Source organism: Cannabis sativa, chromosome 1 (assembly GCF_029168945.1).
Source record: "Cannabis sativa cultivar Pink pepper isolate KNU-18-1 chromosome 1, ASM2916894v1, whole genome shotgun sequence".
NCBI classification, from domain to species: domain Eukaryota; kingdom Viridiplantae; phylum Streptophyta; class Magnoliopsida; order Rosales; family Cannabaceae; genus Cannabis; species Cannabis sativa.
In genome coordinates this window covers 68856492-68875330 of record NC_083601.1, presented here as the reverse complement: position 1 = coordinate 68875330, position 18839 = coordinate 68856492, and positions in this window count along the sequence as shown.

Genomic DNA, 18839 nt, shown 5'->3' with positions numbered 1-18839 from the left:
GCTTTCGGGCAAGGTGGACAGGTTGAAGCAGAAGGTCAATGCCTTGGAGACAGCTGGTCTCGAGCTCTTCTTTGATTTTTGGAAGGCTAATCCTCGGGCCGACTTTGACTACTTGGGCGACGCTAAGGACATGTACCTTAAGTACTGCGCGGCCCAAGTGGCTTATGGTGGAACCGAGGCGGCTCCCTCAACCTTCGGTCAGGCTGCTGATGCTCCTCCCATTCAAATAACAGATCCTCCTGCTCCAGTTGGCCTAGAAGAACCGAACCAAGAGCCTGGGACTCAAGCTGTTTAAACACTTCCCTTTGTCTCCTTTTTTATATATATATATATATATGTATCTTATTCGGCCTCATGGCCTTTTCTAAGACATATTGACCGGCCAAGTGGTCTTTAAACTTGAAATTATTTTTCATTTTTCGGACAACAGGCTGACCGGGTAGCTTTTAATCCCAGTATTACGTGCTTTTGTCATCCTTAATGAATTTTATTCTGTGTTTTAATTATCATGCAATTGTGATTGTTTTATTTTTACCAAATGTGTGACAGTCAGTAGTCCCGTGATCCGTAAGGGGAAATACCGGGTAAGCTGTGCAATCCCACATCGCCTGGGGAAGGTCAAGTGGGATGATTCTGAGACTGTGTAGCTATGGGACTACACAGTTGAAGAGGGCTTAAATGGATTGATTGGTACTACCTATATCAACAAGGTGCATCTTGTTTTTCGGTAGCCCATCTCGAAAGAACTCCATAGTTAAGCGTGCTTGGCCTGGAGCAATTTTAAGGATGGGTGACCTCCTTGGAAGTTTTCCCAGGAAGCGTGTGAGTAAGGACAAAGCACCCTGGAAACACTTGTGTTGGTCTGTAGGGTCAGTCATCAATCCATGAAGCAGCCAGAGTAACGTACTCGTGCATAAGAGCCATTCATTCCGTGGGTGTAAGGACCCAATGGAGGCTTGAAGCGGGGACATTGCAAATAGTATCAGAGCCTTGACTCAGCCGGAAGTGTGGTCGACGAGGACGTCAGACCCCATAAGTGGGGGTGATTGTGACAGTCAGTAGTCCCGTGATCCGTAAGGGGAAATACTGGGTAAGCCGTGCAATCCCACATCGCCTGGGGAAGGTCAAGTGGGATGATTCTGAGACTCTGTAGGTATGGGACTACACAGTTGAAGATGGCTTAAATGGATTGATTGGTACTACCTATATCAACAACGTACATCTTGTTTTTCGGTAGCCCATCTCGAAAGAACTCCACAGTTAAGCTTGCTTGGCCTGGAGCAATTTCAAGGATGGGTGACCTCCTGGGAAGTTTTCCCAGGATGCGTGTGAGTAAGGACAAAGCACGCTTGAAACACTCGTATTGGTCTGTAGGGTCAGTCATCAATCCATGAAGCAGCTAGAGTAATGTACTCGTGTATAAGAGCCATTCATTCCGTGGGTGTAAGGACCCAATGGAGGCTTGAAGTGGGGATGTTACAAAATGCTTTGCACAGGTATAGGTGCCCCCCAAGTGACCGAGTAGACGTATGACTCTTGGTCACTTGTCTTTTGCAAATATATTGCTTATCTATTCTGTGTTTTGGGTTTGACCAAACCTTTTGTACGCATTGTATGGTAAATTATCATGCTGATTGTTTTGACTCAATTGAATTTTGAAATACTATCTTTATTCATTTATTGGTCGAAAAGTGTATTTGTTACCGTAGTAACTTACATCAGAGCTATTTGATCTAATCTGATCTTTTAGCTTAACATGAAATAAAACAAATTGCAGACATAAGAAACTGTACTTTAGCGTGGTCACCCGACCTGAGTACTTTGTTTCTTTTATCGAAACCTTTGGGCGTAGTCCGCCCAGTAGGCCATTCACTTAAGAGAAAATGTTCATTTAGTACTTAAAGTTGTCATCCAACATGGTACTTTATTGCTAGTATTTTCTTAAATGTTCTCCATTCCAGTATCGTGGTACTAGAATGAGTTGCATTTTTTCGTCATACTTACCTAATTTGTATGCTCGTGAGTCGAGAACTTTGACAACTTGATATGGTCCTTCCCAGTTAGGCCCTAGTACACCTGCCGTGCTGTCTTTGGTGTTTAGTAATACCCTTCTTAGGAACATATCTCCCACGAAGAATTTCCGAGCTTTCACTTGTTTGCTGAAATACCGAGCTACTTTTTGTTGATGGGCCATCAACTTTAAGTTTACAGTTGCTCGTCTTTCTTCGATTTCATCAAGTGATTCTGTAAGGAGTATGTGATTGGTACCTTGATTGTACGTCAATCTTCTGTGGGAAGGTGGCTTGAGTTTGACAGGCAACATAGCTTCATAACCGTACGCCATTGCAAATGGTGTCTGACCGGTTGCTATTTTTTCCGTTGTACGGTATGACCATAGGACTTCGAGAAGTTCCTCTGGCCATTTTCCTTTGGCATCTTCGAGTTTCTGCTTTAGTGTATCCTTCAAGGTTTTGTTGACTGCTTCAACTTGACCATTTGCTTGAGGATGTGCCACTGCGGAGAAACTTTTGATGATACCATGCTTCGCAAGAAATCAGTGAAGGATTGGCTGTCGAACTATTTTCCATTGTTTGAGACTATTTTGTACGGTAGTCCGAACCGGCATATGATCTCCTTCACGATAAAGTCTTGAACTTTCTTTGATGTAATGGTTGCCAGTGGTTCGGCTTCAGTCCACTTAGTAAAATAGTCGACTGCTACCACTGCGTACCGCACTCCGCCTTTACCTTTAGGTAATTGCCCGATCAGGTCAATTCTCCATATGGCAAAGGGCCACAGACTTTGCATTTGTGTCAGGTCGTTGGGCGGAGCTCTTGGTATCTTTGAAAATCTTTGGCATTTGTCGCATTTCTTAACATAGGCTCTCGAATCTTCAACCATCGTTGGCCAGAAGTAACCTTGCCTTAAATTTTTTTGGATAAACTCTGTCCGGCGGCGTGATTTCCACAGAATCTATCGTGAACTTCAGATAGGAGTCGTGCAACTTCGTCTTGAGTGACACATATGAGTAATGGCATCGAGATTCCTCTTCTGTACATGACCCCTTCTACTATGATATACCGTGCTGTGTTCCTTCTCATTTTCCAAGCTTCATTTCGGTTATTTGGGAGTTCCCGAGAGTTGAGGTAGGCTGCTATTGGCGTCATTCAGTTTGGGGACGTGTCAATAATTTCGATTTCTTCCGTGCCAGTTGTAACACCCTAACTAGTATAGGCGTATTACGTGAATTTTTAAACATACTGTGCAGCTCCTTGCTAATCAACGAGGTTTATGGAAATCGTGATTAATTAAAATTTTTGCTTTTTAATTAAACTTATAAAATATTTATACAAAAATACTCGGGATCCCAATTACAAAACACTTTACAAAAGTATACTGACTAAACAAAATACTTGTCGCCTAGCGACCAATTACAAAAAGCCTTGTTGTCCCGAGGATCGTACGCTCTAGGCCTAACCGCCCCGACATGTACAATCTTTACCGGCTCGCTCTCACGGTTCTTCAGCTTTAGGCTTGCCCTTACCTACAGATAAACATAGCACTGTGAGTCGACAGACTCAGTAAGAAAAGCATAAACCATAAACATACATAAATCTCGGGTTATGATCAGACGCCCATACCCCTGACCATAGCCCTAATTGCCGTGTCCCACACGATACTGAGTCCCGAACGTTCATAAGACGGTATTAATGACAAGTAACAGCCTATACTCGGTACACTGGTCATACTCCAGCTGCTAGTCATACTCTAGCCTGTACCGATGTGTTACAGTATCAACCTATACTCGGCACACTGGTCATACTCCAGCTGCTAGTCATACTCTAGCCTGTGCCGATGTGATACGTCAAATAGTACAGAACCACCAACCCTACTATCAGCCTATACTCGGTACACTGGTCATACTCCAGTTGCTAGTCCTACTCTAGCCTGTACCGATGTGATACAGTGTTAGCCTATACTCGGTACACTGGTCATACTCCAGCTGCTAGTCATACTCTAGCCTGTACCGATGTGACATAGTTAGATGGTTCAAAGCCAATATACATATCTAATGTAATCTAACAGGCTTCCTACATGCACGCTAAACATGTAATACATATGCATATTGTTATACTAATCTTACCTCAATTCCGAACGAATTCAGGTGTGCCGGTCAACCTGACTGGAACGAACTGCACGACGGTTTATAGGCTCCTAAACCATAACAATCACAACACTAATAAGTGATACGCTAAATAACTTCCCGGGGACTTAAACTAGAAACTAAAAGTTTCCCTATCGATAAAAAGCATGGCAATACCCCAAATAACATAAAAACGAGAAAATCTAGGGTTCCTGAAAATTTCCCAACTGGTAGACCGGTTGCACAACCGGAATTCCAGTTCTGGAAATTTCAGAACTGTTGGGTTTTATGCCCTAAATAAAACTCTTTACAATCTGATTAGTTATCAACATAAGAAATTTGAAGTGATTGATGTTTGCATGAATTTTACATGCTAATGGTTTAATATGTTTATTACATTCATACACACAAAATCAGTTAAATCCAGATCATATGTTTATTCACAATTACAGTATCGTCAACACAGTGGAATGTGATTGTGATCATATGTATCAAAAGTTTTGGTCCCTGTTTCATCAGTGTTATTGGATTTACACTAATGTGATAATCAGCGATGATGTGTACTTACACTTGGAGTAAGTGTTATGTTCTTTCCAGGACATTAGTAAAGTATACTAGTTTCGAATGTATGGAGTATACATTGGACTGGACCGATATTGCAACTAAGTTAAGATATTACAAACTTACCGTTATACATATCTTTCCAAGTCAATATCAGAAGTTGATCTTAAGATTAAAAGAATCTAAATCTTGATATGCTTGGGCTCAACTCAGGAGTGTTATTCATGTTCTTTGACTTATTAGTTAAGTCTACTTTCGGGTCAGGGTGAAACGTATATTTTGGGAACATGATAGTATGATTGAGTGGGAGTGCTGAACATAAATATGGAATCTATAGCCTCTACTGGTGTATAGAAGTCAAGTGATGATTCCCTTCGAGCTTAGCAAATAGAAGTAAATGGATGAGCTCTTGTTTAACTGACTAATTATTAGATCACTAAACACCATTTACAGGTAGCTAAGTGTTTTAAGGGGCAAAATACATTGAGGGGTGAGAACGGTAAAGAAATCCCATCTCGATGTAGATCATCTATATAGAGGATCTTTAAATCACAATAAGATTATAACAATGGTTAAATGAGATAGTATATTGATATCGTGGAACATACAATATGCTCTATATAAGTCTGAGAGTGCAATTCTAAGTTCTAAGAGTGGATTCAACGAAGAATTAATAAGTAGGAATTTACTTGGTAAATTTGGTTCACTTATTGGAAGCTCAGCATATAGATCCATGGTCCCCATTCTAGTTGAGAACATTCTGCTTGTAAGACTCATTAATTGGTTCGTGATTGATCAATTATAATTCTAAAGTTAGACTATGTCTAATTTTATGAATTTTCACTAAGCAGGGGTGAAATTGTAAAGAAAAGAGTTTTCTAGGTTCATTTATTTATTAATGGACTTTATATGTCTAATTAATAATTAAATTAAATGACAATATTATTTAATAATCTATTTTAGTTATTAAATAATTAGTTTTGGCATTTAAAAGGTTAGAATTGGAAAATTGGCATTTTTGAGAAAATAGAGATAAAATTTGATAAAATTGCAAAATTAAGTGAGGCCCAATAACACACCATGGACGGCCACTTAAGTTGATTTTTCAAATTAATATTTTCATTATTATAATGCCAAATAAATCCTAACCTAAACCTAGTAGTTGCCTATAAATAGAAAGTGATGGCTCGGTCTCATAACATGCTTTGATTAGTAATCTGACAGAAATTTCTCTCTTCAGAAAACTGAGCCTTCCCCACTTTCTATACCTTGGCCGAAATCCCTCTCACTTTTCCTTCATCTTTTTCGTGACCCTAGTGAAAGAGTAAGTGCCCACACACAGCAAGCAGTAACTCAATCATAGATTGGAAGACTGTGAAGGATCAAACTTGAAGAAGAAGGACATTCGGGCTCAGATCTTGATTATACTCTGCTACAGAAAGGATTCAAGGGTTAGAGATCTGAGTGGAAGGAGACATTAATTCCGCTGTGTCAATGTAAGGTTTTCTTAACTTTATATGTGTTTAATTTATCGTTTTAGAAAGTTCATATTTAGGGTGTTTAAATAACATTCTTGTGAGTAGATCTAAGATCCTGGTAAAATAATTCCTAACAAGAACCCCATCCGGAATTCCGGATGCACAACTGGAATTCCGGTTCCTCACAGATTTCAACCAAAAATTCATAACTTGCTCAAATCCAAACCAATTCAAACAAAACCTTCCAGACCTGCTTTATAGACCCTAAGGAACATTTCTAAAGCATAAAAAACGAGCGTCATGCAAACAAACCAAAATCACCATTAAAGCATCAAGCTTTGAGTTCCAAACTCAAACTTGATTAAACAACACTAACATGCATTCAAATCAGCCCAAACCTACGTAAACATGCATAATATAACCTCTGAAAACTACAACAAACATCAACAAAACAACAGTAACAGATTTCAACAATTCTCTTTGAAAACCATAGTTTTGAGCTAAAATTTCATATCTTAATAAAATCAAGTAATCACCAGCCCTATCATGCTTGAATCAACATTTTAAAACATAAATAAACCTCTGAAATCAACATCAAAACACAGCAGAAAAAACAACTCAAACTAAGCATGCAAACCATTTCTTTTTCATCAAAAATCAAGAAACTAACAGAAAAGAAGCCCTATAACAAGGATTACCTCTACTAGAATTACTATGAACTTGCTGAAAATCCCTTGAATCAAAGATAGAAACCCAGCCCTAGCAGCTCCCAAGCTTGGCCGAAAAGAGAGAGAGAGAGAGAAAGAGCTTTGAAATTTCTAATTTTTTCTAAATTTTTTACTTTGAATGAAAAATGAGAGAACATGCAAAATAAACCTTTTATTTCAGCCAATATAAATCAAATAACATTTAAATTTCCAATTTCTAAGTCCACTAAAGGACAAAACATAAATGGGGCAAAATGACCATTTTGCCCCTTCACACTAAAATAACATAAAGAGCACTAAAGGGGTATTTTGGGAAATTCTAAATTCCCAACAAATTCTGACATTCCCAATGTCTAATAAACCGTCCCAATAAACTAACATACTAAGTTGTGATTTTACTGAGCCAAACACCGAGTTCCATGTTACCGGGCACCGGAAATGCAAAATTATGAAAATCACTATATGACATAAAATGCATTCCAGAATTCAAAAATAACAACATAAATAATTATTTAAATAGCTATAAATAATTTTCCATAATTAAACATAATTAACTACTAATTTCCAAATTAAACTAAGCGGTCTTTACACCAGTGATGCTAGGCTCTTCAAGGAACTGGATAGGGACCAAGTTTACCTTGTCACTTACATTGTTGCTTGCTAGTCGAGCTAACGCGTCTGGAGTTGTATTTTCTTCTCTTGGAATTTGTCTGAGACCGTAGCTTTTGAATTGTGCGAGCAGGTCGTGTATTTTGCTCAGATATGCTATCATCTTTTCTCCCAGAGCCTCGTATTCGCCGCATACATGATTTACTACCAACTATGAATCACTACAAATTTCAATGTGTTCGGCCTTCATATCCCGGGCTAGTTTTAGTCCAGCGATTAGAGCTTCGTACTTGGCTTCATTGTTAGATGCCTTGAATCCGAACTTGACCATAGCGTGACGAGGGCGTTTCCTCCGCCAGATAGTTGATCTGTAGCCGATCCATCCACATGTAGTTTCCATGTCGGTTTGTCTTTATTTTTACTTGGCTGAGGTGCTGGCTCGGGGTTGCTTTTTGGTATGCTTTCTTTTTTTCCTGTGCATTCTACCACAAAGTCGGCCAAGGCTTCGCCTTTGACTGCTGTTCGGGGTTGGACGTTGATTTCGTACTGACCCAATTCTACTGCCCACTTGAGTAACCGTCCAGAAGCATCTGGCTTTTGCAGTATTTGTCGTAGCGGCTGGTCGGTATATACCCAAAAAGGATGAGCTTGGAAATAAGGCCTCAACTTTCTTGTTGCTAGAATGAGGCAGTAGGCGAGTTTTTCTATCAACGGATATCAGCCCTCGGCCTCGATGAGTCTCTTATTAATGTAATAGACTGGGTGCTGTACGCTGTTCTCTTCTCTGATCAACACGACACTCATGACATGTTCCATGACATCTAGGTTTATTCCAAGCTCCTCACTGTCTAGAGGTTTAGAAAGTACGAGAGGTTTTGCAAGTTGTGCCTTTAGCTCTTGAAAAGCTCTTTCACATTCTTCTGTCCACTCGAACTGTTTGTTTCCTCGCAGGATGTTGAAGAATGGAACACATTTGTCCGTTGATTTTGACACGAATCTGCTGAGTGCGACGATTCGACCACTTAAGCGTTGCACTTCTTTGGTTTTTGTTGGCGAGTTCATATCCAGGAGCTCTTGAATTTTTTCATAATTGGCTTCAATTCCAAAGGAGCACTTTAAGGCATTTAATTTCATGCTGTATTTTCTGAGGACTTTGAAGCATTCGTCCAGGTCATCTATGTGCCCTCCAGCCTTTCTGGATTTGACAAGCATGTCATCCACGTACATGTCCATATTTCTCCCGATTTGGTCTTTAAAAATTTTGTTTACCAATCTTTGGTACGTAGCTCCAGCATTTTTTAGACCAAACGACATGACTTTGTAGCAATAGAGACCCATATCTGTTCAGAAACTTGTATGTTCTTGGTCTGGTGGATGCATTTTGATTTGATTGTAGTCTGAATAAGCATCCATGAAGCTTAAAATGTCGTGCCCTGCTATTGCATCTACAAGCTGATCGATTCTTGGAAATGGAAAACAGTCTTTAGGGCATGCTTTGTTGAGGTCAGTGAAATCAATACAGACTCGCCATTTCTTGTTCGTCTTGGGCACAAGTACGGGATTTGCGACCCAAGCAGGGTAAAAAGCTTCAAGTATGAAGTTGTTGTTGTTGGGTTTTGTGCCCTAAATAAAACCCATTACAATCTGATTAGTTATCAATCTAAGAAGTTTGAAGTGATTTATGTTTGCATGAATTTTTCATGCTTATGGTTTATTAAATATATATATTTAATATATGCACAAAATGAGTTAAGTCCAGAACATATACTTATTCACAATTACAGTATTGTCAACACAGTGGAATGTGATTGTGATTATATGATTCAAAAGACTAAGCCCCTGTTTTTTCAGTGTTTTGGATTTACACTGATGTGATAATCAGCGATGATGTATACTTACACTTGGAGTGTTGGGTTTTATACCCTAAATAAGACTCTGTTTCAATGTAATCCAGACTATTCAATATCAATAAAGTAACAGAAGTATTTTTCATTCATTTGTGTATGTTTTGGTTCACCTTATCAATTGTTTGTCTATTTGATTTATAAATTCATTAAAACCCTTTCCACATACTTGATCATGTTTATTGTGTTGTCAACACATTGGAAAGTAAACATGACTATGTGATTAAAGGTTCCTAGATTTATCAGAACACTGGGTTTTACTGATATGACAATCTACAACAGAGTTTACTTGCATTTGGAGAAATGCTATGTTCTTTCCAGAACTTTGGTTAAAGTAAAGCTTGGGTTGGATGCATGGAGTATGCATTGGAATGGACCGATATTGAACTTTGATATAGATTTATTAAACTTAACGTAATATCTATTCAATTCAATATCACTTAGTTGATCCTAGATCAAATGATCTTAATTCTGATATGATTAGGTTCAATCTCAAGAGTGTTATTCGTGTTCTTTGATTTGTTAGTTAAGCTTACTTTTGGGTCAGGGTGATACGTACATTTTGGGAACATGGTAGTGGAATTGAGTGGGAGCGCTAACATAAATATGGAATCTATAGCTTCTATCTGGCGAATAGAAAGTAAAGGATGATTTCCTTCGAGCTTAACCAAACGAAAATAAATGATGGAGTACTCATTTCACTTAGCTGAAATATCATTTATACAGGGTTAAGTGTTTTAAGGAGAAAATACATTGTAGGGTGTTACAGTAATTTAATCTCTTTATAGTGTAAATCATCTATATAGAAGATCATTGATAAAATTAGGATTATAACAATGGATAATTAATGACGTTTCTATATGGTTGAACACATAGATCGTTCTATATAGCTGAGAGTACAATTCTAAGTTCTATGTGTGGATTCAATGAAGAATTAATATGTCAGTGAATTTAAGATATAAATTCTTGATCTGCTTATTGGAAGCTCGGATATGTAGACTCATGGTCCCCACACTAGTTGAGACAATATTACTTGTAAGACTCATTTAATTGGTTTTAATTAATCAATTATAATTCTCAAGTTAGACTATGTCTATTTGTGAATTTATCACTTATTAAAGGCGAAACAGTAAATAGAGAGTTTATAGGGTATATTTATTAATTAGGAAACTTTGATTAGTTTAATTAAGAAATATAATAAATAATAATATATTATTTAATAATTAATTATTAAATAATTAGATTTGACATTTATGTGGTCGAATGAGAAAATTGGCAATTTCTGAGAGAATGGGAAACTAGAAATGATAAAATAGGAAAGTTGCAAAAGTGAAAGGCTTGTTTCCACATTGCTATGGCCGGCCACTTTACTTCCCTTTTGTCATTTAATTTTTCATTTTTAATGCCAAGTAATTCAAGCGTAACCCTATGTGGTATTCTATAAATAGAAGGTAAAGGCTTCAGGATTCATACACATTACTGCATTTTTTTTTTCACACAAACACTCCTGAGCCGCCACTCTCTCTCTCTCTTTCTTCTCTGTTTCGAAATTTCTCTAAGTGATAGAATAGTGTCCCCACACATCAAGTGATACCTCAATCATAGTGAGGAAGGCTATGTAGAATTCAGAGTCAACAAAGAAGGACATTCGGGCTCAGATCTTGATTATACTCTGCTACAGAAAGGAATCAAGGGTTAGAGATCTGAGTGGAAGGAGACATATTATTCTGCTGCATTCAAAGTAAGGTTTCTCATACTTTATATGTGTTTAATTAATTTCGTTTTAGAAGTTCATATTTAGGTTGTTAATCAACATACTTGTGAGTAGATCTAAGATCCTGGTAAAATAATTCAGACAACTGGCACCAGAGCCATGGTAATTGATTTGCTTGTATGAAATTTGGACATAAAACGATTTATTTGTGATTTGGATGGTATCATGTTGTTTTGTATGTCATATTGATGTTTGATTGATGTTTGTGAATTTTGGAAAAAATAATTGATTTTCTGTTTCTAGAATTATTTTTATTGGATAGTATGGAAAAAATTAAGCAATTTACTTTTTTAAAGAACTCGATTTCGATTTAATTTGAATTAGTTATGAATTTTTGAGAATCGAAAAAATCGGGATGGTGAGCACTCTTCCCACGCGCGCGGAATGCCTGCTTGCAGCCTCCCAACGCCGTGGAAACTCGGCCAGCCCCCTTCATGCGCGCGCGAAATGGTATGCTATGCGTACCATCCGTACTGCTCATCATTTTTTTTCGTCTTCTTCGATTTTTCATGCTATTTCATGGAATTGTGTAGTTTTGTATTTTGATTTTTAATTTTCATATTTCAAATCTAATTATCAAAAATAAATTAATTTAATTTTAAAATTAATTTTAGATATTAGTGTAATTTAAGTTTGAAAATAGGTAAAAATCAATTTTTGCTTACCTCTTTTCTTATTTTCTTTAAAATTTGATTATTTTATCTTATTTTTAAAATCTAAGGTCAGATATTAAATTCCTTTTATAAAATATTCTATTTTTAAATATTTTGACCTTATTTAGATTTAAATAAGATACCATAATCATGAAATTTTAAAAAGGGAAATAAGATATTTTTGTTAACTTTTAAATTTAGTTATTTTTAGTTAAATTAAATTATAAAATCAGAAAAAGGGTATGTTTTTATATTTTTTATTTTATTGAATATTTAATTTTTTAAAATAACATGAAATTTAAAAGGTAAGTTAGCAATTTTTTTTTTTTGAAATGATATTTAGGTTACTTGAAACCTAATTTTTCAAAATTGTAGGTTTAATTTTAAATATTATTTTATTTTAAAATCCAAAAAATATATTTTTATTATTTTTGAAATCAATATTTTAAATTAAATAAATCCTACATCCTACGATCCAAACTAACTTGTTGCAGGAGTATGTGTTTTAGATTGTTTGTAAGTTTTTCTAAAACCTATTATTGCTTGATCTAAATTTCCATGGTTAACTTGTTGGCAGATCCAATGATCTGATTTTAACCCATGGTTCAATTGTCAATAGGTTAAGTAAATAATTTGTAACATGTAAATTTTACATTCTTCTTTCATCTGTGTATGACCTAGTAACATGATATGATCCATCCAAATCTGTGTGCTTGTGTGAGCCTATATGTTTAATTTCTGTTATAGATACATATAGGTTGTTGTTGCTAAATAAAATGTCATAACTTGATAGATTTTATTTAGGCTCATTTAGTTTTTGGGCCTATTCAATTAATAACAGTTGTTCATTTTAAGGTTAAATTCCTCTCTTTTGGGCCTTGTGTGAGAGATGGGAGCCATAGAAGTGGGTACGACATACTGAACCCAACCCCCCCCCCCCCTCACATGAACAACCCCAATTGTGAAGGCCCATTTGCCTGATTTGGATAACTGGCTAGGTTAATTAAATTAGTTTAACCTAATAAAATTGATTAGCAACATATTTAATTTCATTTTTCCTTGAAATTAATTTAAGAAAAACATAATTTGATGAATAATATTCTTGAAAAAGTATATGTATTTTCTTGTATTTAATTAAATATAGAATTATAACCAACTAGATTCTTTCTGAAGCTTAATTTTATTATATCATTAAATATTCCTATTTAAGTTGAAAATTTGTTATTTCTAACAAATCAACTTAGATTTGAATATCTTTTGAATTTACAATTATAAAATTAAGTTGAGGAATTTTAGAAATTGGTTATTAAGATTCTTTGGATATTTTTTTAAGTTGTTATTTCTTTAAATATGGACAAACTTAAAATGGAATATCTTTTAAATTAAGTAATTACAACTTAAATGTTAATATTTAATTAAATCATTGTTTGAAGAATATTTAAGTTGGATATTTTTAGATTCTTCTAAAACAACTTGAATAAGATATTTTTCAAATTTATTCCATTTTTGAAATTTAATTAAAGTTTTTTTTTTTAAAACCAACTTTAATTGGTAATTTTTCATTATTAAAATATGGAATAAAATAAATGATTAAATAAAATACATATTTTTTAAATAATGAGCTTTAATCAAGAGACATTCGATCTCCATTGTTGGTTTTACATAGCTATTGTTTTAGTGAGTAATCCTCCCTAATGGAGGAACATTCATTTGCAAGTTAGCACCGTTTAATCTCGAAAGATAAGTATTCTTGTAAGTTTTTTATATTAGTTTTGATCACCCTAATGGTGGCGACTGTATAAGACTTTCAAGAGTATGAAACAATGGTGGAAGCTCATAAGATAGAATAGCCTCGACTCTCGCCTAAATGGGACAACGCTGGATTCCAATCTTGATCAAATAAAAGGTTGCTAGAATGTTTATCATTTTAGATGAATTGACAACTCTATTCAATGGATGATGCTTTGACTCTCGCCTAAACAGGACAGTGTATCAGTTTGTTGGAAACCTTGGAAAATAAACTATGTTAGATTTAGTATTTTTATAACATATGTGATTACTTGTTATTTTCTGAACTTGTGTATGAATTTATAGAACCAAAACCTTACTTCCGTTTTATTGATATGTTGTAGTGCCAATATGAATAACCCTCACCCCGATCCACTCCTAGTTAATATCTTAGCAAAAGAACTCAATAGTGTGAAAATGCATCCTGGTAGTTGCATTAACTCGCACCTATTGTTGATGAATCTGAAGTTCCAAAAGGAATATCTACTTGGAATTGAATTATCAAAGGAACAATGTGTACGACTCATTCTTAATAGTCTGCCTCAGGAGTATGATTGTTTGGTTTTATCTTACATGATCAACAATCCTAACTCCTCCGACATGGACAAACTCGAAGCTGAATTACGAGCCCATGAATGGAATTTGATTGCAATGGGACCTCCTGGTATTGCAAACTTTAATCAGAGGAAAGCATGAAGACTTTAACAAAGGTGCTTCTTCAAATACAATTATCAGACATCATGTTCTATGTTCGAATTGTAATGGAAATGGACATAAAGAAGAACAATGTCCCAGGCTTCTAAACAAATTAAACGAAGGTGATGCTTTTTTCTTTGAATCGTGTGTTTTAGAGACTGACAAATCCACTTGGATTGTTGATTCTGGATCTACTAACCATGTATGTTCTTCATTGCAGCTGCTTGAAACTTGGGAAAATCTTCACCCAGATGAGTTAAAGCTAAAAGTTGGAAATGACGAGTTAGTATCAGTAAAAGCTAGAGGAACGACCCGTATCAAGTTTCATACAAAAAGATTTTTACTTTTACACAATGTTTTATTTATGCCAAACTTTAGTAGAAACTTGATTAGTGTTTCATGTTTACAAACACAATTTTATATATTGAATTTTTCGAGCTCTAATTTTTCAATTTCTCGTAATGGATTTCATATATGTGTCGCAAACATGGAACAAGGGCTTTATGTTCTAAGACTTGATACGCAAATCTCACTAAATATTGAACTTTTTAATGTAGCTAAACCTAGAGGCCTTAAGAGAAAAGAGATTGATAATGATGATCAAACTTATCTATGGCATTTACGTTTAGGTCATATAGGCTTTGATAGACTTAATAGGCTAACCAAAGACGGTCCATTGAAAAATGTCGTCTTAGGTGAATTGCCAGTATGCGAGTCATGCCTAGAAGAAAAAAATGACCAAACGTTGTTTCTCTGCAAAGGGAGAGCGTGCTAAACAACCCCTAAGGTTAGTGCATTCAAATGTTTGCGGACCTCTGAATGTAAAAGCCCGAGGTGGTTATGAGTATTTCATCACTTTCATTGACGATTTCTCTAGATACAGTTTTCTTTACCTTATGCAAAAGAAATCTGAAACGTTTGAAAAGTTTCAGGAATTTCATGCTTTGGCTCAAAACCAATTAGGTAAAATATTAAAGATCTTGTGAATTGATAGGGGTGGAGAATATATGGATATGCAGTTCAAAGATCATTTAATTGAACTTGGAATTGAATCCCAATACACTGCCCGAAGCACTCCACAATAAAATGGAGTTGCAGAAAGAAGAAATCACACTCTCTTGGAAATGGTTAGGTCTATGCTGAGTTATTCAACTCTGTCTACGTCCTTCTGGGGATATGCTATTCAGATGGCAAACGACATTTTAAATCTTGTCCCATCTAAAGCAGTCCCTAAGACACCAGTCGAACTATGGAATGGTCGTTCACCTAGTTTACGCCATATAGGATTTGGGGGTGCCCTGCTCATGTCTTGAGAAAGAAAGAAGGAAAACTAGAATCGCAAACTGAAGTTTGCATGTTTGTCGGAAATTCTAAAGAGACTAGGGGTGGACTATTTTATAGCTACAAGGATAACAAAGTGTTTGTTTCTACAAATGCTACTTTTCTTGAAGACAACTATATTAAAGACAACAAACCGAAAAGTAAAGTTGTATTAGAGGAAATGCTTACAGATATAATTCCTTCCAATGTTCCATCCTCTTCCACTCAAGAAGAGGATAATACCACTCCCTCAGTTGAAGCAACTGAGAAAACTACTACCAAAGCTCCTGTTCTGAAGATCACCGCTCCTCGTCGTAGTGGGAGGGTTTCTACAAAACCGTCTCGTTATTGCTTGGATGGTGAAATCAATATGGTCGTTGGTGACGGTATGGAAGACGACCCATGAACCTATAAACAGGCAATGGCAAGTCCGCAACGGAAGCAATGGTCAGCCGGCATGGATTCAGAAATGGATTCCATGAAAAAGAACAAAGTCTAGGAATATGTAGATCCACCCGATGACTATCGTCCAATCGGATGCAAATGGGTCTACAAGAAGAAAAGAGGCGCTAGAGGCGAAGTCGAAACTTTTAAAGCTAGATTGGTCGCCAAGGGTTATACCCAAAGAGAAGGCGTGGACTATGAGGAAACTTTTAGTCCTGTCGCTATGCTCAAATCCATCCGAATTCTTCTCTCCATAGCAGCCGCTTTCGATTATGAAATCTGGCAAATGGATGTCAAGACAGCTTTCCTTAATGGGCTTCTTGAAGAAACCATCTATATGGAACAACCAGAAGGCTATGTTCTTCCAGGGCAAGAAAATAAAGTTTGCAAATTAAATAGGTCCATTTATGGACTTAAGCAAGCTTCTCGCTCATAGAACAAAAGGTTTGATGAAATCATAAAAACCTACGCCTTTCATCAGAATGAAGATGAACCTTGTGTTTACCAACTCAAGGAAGACCAAGTAGTAGTATTCCTAGTCCTTTAGGTTGACGACATTTTGATCATTGGCAACAATATCAAGAAAAAGACTGACATCAAGGAGTGGCTTGACACTCAATTCGATATGAAAGATTTGGGTGAGGCTGCTTTTTTTCTCGATATTCAAATTATTAGAAACTGGAAGAACAGATCCCTTGCTCTCTCTTAAACAACTTACATTGACAAAGTTTTAGAGAGATTTTCCATGACCGACACCAATGGGGAAAACATGCCTTCTAGATATGGTATCCGTCTATCTAAGGAACAGTGTCCTACTGATCCTCAAGAGATAGAGGACATGGCAAAAGTTCCTTATGCTTCTGCAGTTGGAAGTCTAATGTATGCAATGTTATGCACTAGACCTAACATCTGCTATGCAGTTGGAATCGTGAGCAGGTATCACCAAATCCCGTGTCGTGAACATTGGAATGTTGTTAAGTATATTCTGAAATACTTAAAGAGTACAAGAGATTACGTGTTAGTCTACAAGGGTGGTTCTTTAAATCCCATAGGCTATACCGACTCAGATTTCCAAGCATGTCTTGAAGACAGGAAATCTACATCTGGGATGGTGTTTACTCTTGGGGGTGGAGCAGTGGTTTGGAGAAGTGCTAAACAGACCGCGATTTCAGATTCTACCATGGAGGCAGAATACATAGCTGCAGCAGAAGCTGCCAAAGAGGTTGTTTGGCTGAGAATGTTCTTCACCAGTATTGGTGTAGTGCTTGGAATGGAAAAGCCTCTAGTCCTACTTTATGATAACAATGGAGCAATAGCCAACTGTAAGGAACCTCGAAGCCACAAAAGAAGCAAACATATAGAAAGGAAATATCTTATCATCAGAGAATATGTGGCAAAACGGGATGTACTGGTGGAAAAGGTGGACACACAAGACAACTTAGCTGATCCATTAACCAAAGTCTTGGCAATGAATGCATTTGAAAAGTACCGTCAGAATTTAGGATTAATTGAGATGTACTGATTAGTTTTATATTAGTGCAAGTGGGAGTTTGTTGGGTTTTCTGCCCTAAATAAAACTCTGTTTCAATGTAATCTAGATTATTCAATATCAATAAAGTAACAAAAGTATTTTTCATTCATTTGTGTATGTTTTTGTTCACCTTATCAACTGTTTGTCTATTTGATTTATAAATTCATTAAAACCCTTTTCACATACTTGATCATGTTTATTATGTTGTCAACACATTGGAAAGTAAACATGACTATGTGATTAAAGATTCCTAGATTTATCAGAACATTGGATTTTACTGATATGACAATCTACAACAGAGTTTACTTGCATTTGGAGAAATGCTAAGTTCTTTCCAGAACTTTGGTTAAAGTAAAGCTTGGGTTGGATGCATGGAGTATGCATTGGAATGGACCGATATTGAACTTTGATATAGATTTATTAAACTTACTGTAATATCTATTCAATTAAATATCACTTAGTTGATCCTAGATCAAATGATCTTAATCCTGATATGATTAGGTTCAATCTAAAGAGTGTTATTCGTGTTCTTTGATTTGTTAGTTAAGCCTACTTTTGGGTAAAGGGTGATACGTACATTTTGGGAACACGGTAGTGCAATTGAGTGGGAGCGCTAACATATATATGGAATCCATAGCTTCTATCTGGCGAATAGAGTGTAAAGGATGATTTCCTTCAAGCTTAACCAAACAAAAATAAATGGTGGAGTACTCATTTCACTTAGCTGAAATATCATTTATACAGGGTTAAGTGTTTTAAGGATAAAATACATTGTAGGGTGTTACGGTTGTTCAATCCCTTTACAGTGTAAATCCTCTATATAGAGGATCATTGATCAAATTAGGATTATAACAATGGATAATTAATGACGTGTCTATATGGTGGAACATATAGAGCGTTGTATATAGCTGAGAGTGCAATTCTAAGTTCTATGCGTGGATTCAACGAAGAATAACTCAGTGAATTTAAGATGTAAATTCTTGATCTGCTTATTGGAAGCTCAGATATATAGACCCATGGTCCCCACACTAGTTGAGACAATATTACTTGTAAACTCATTTAACTGGTTTTAATTAATTAATTATAATTCTTAAGTTAGACTATGTCTATTTGTGAATTTATCACTTATTAAGGACGAAACAGTAAATAGAGAGTATATAGGGTATATTTATTAATTAGGAAACTGTTATTAGTTTAATTAATAAATATAATAAATGACAATATATTATT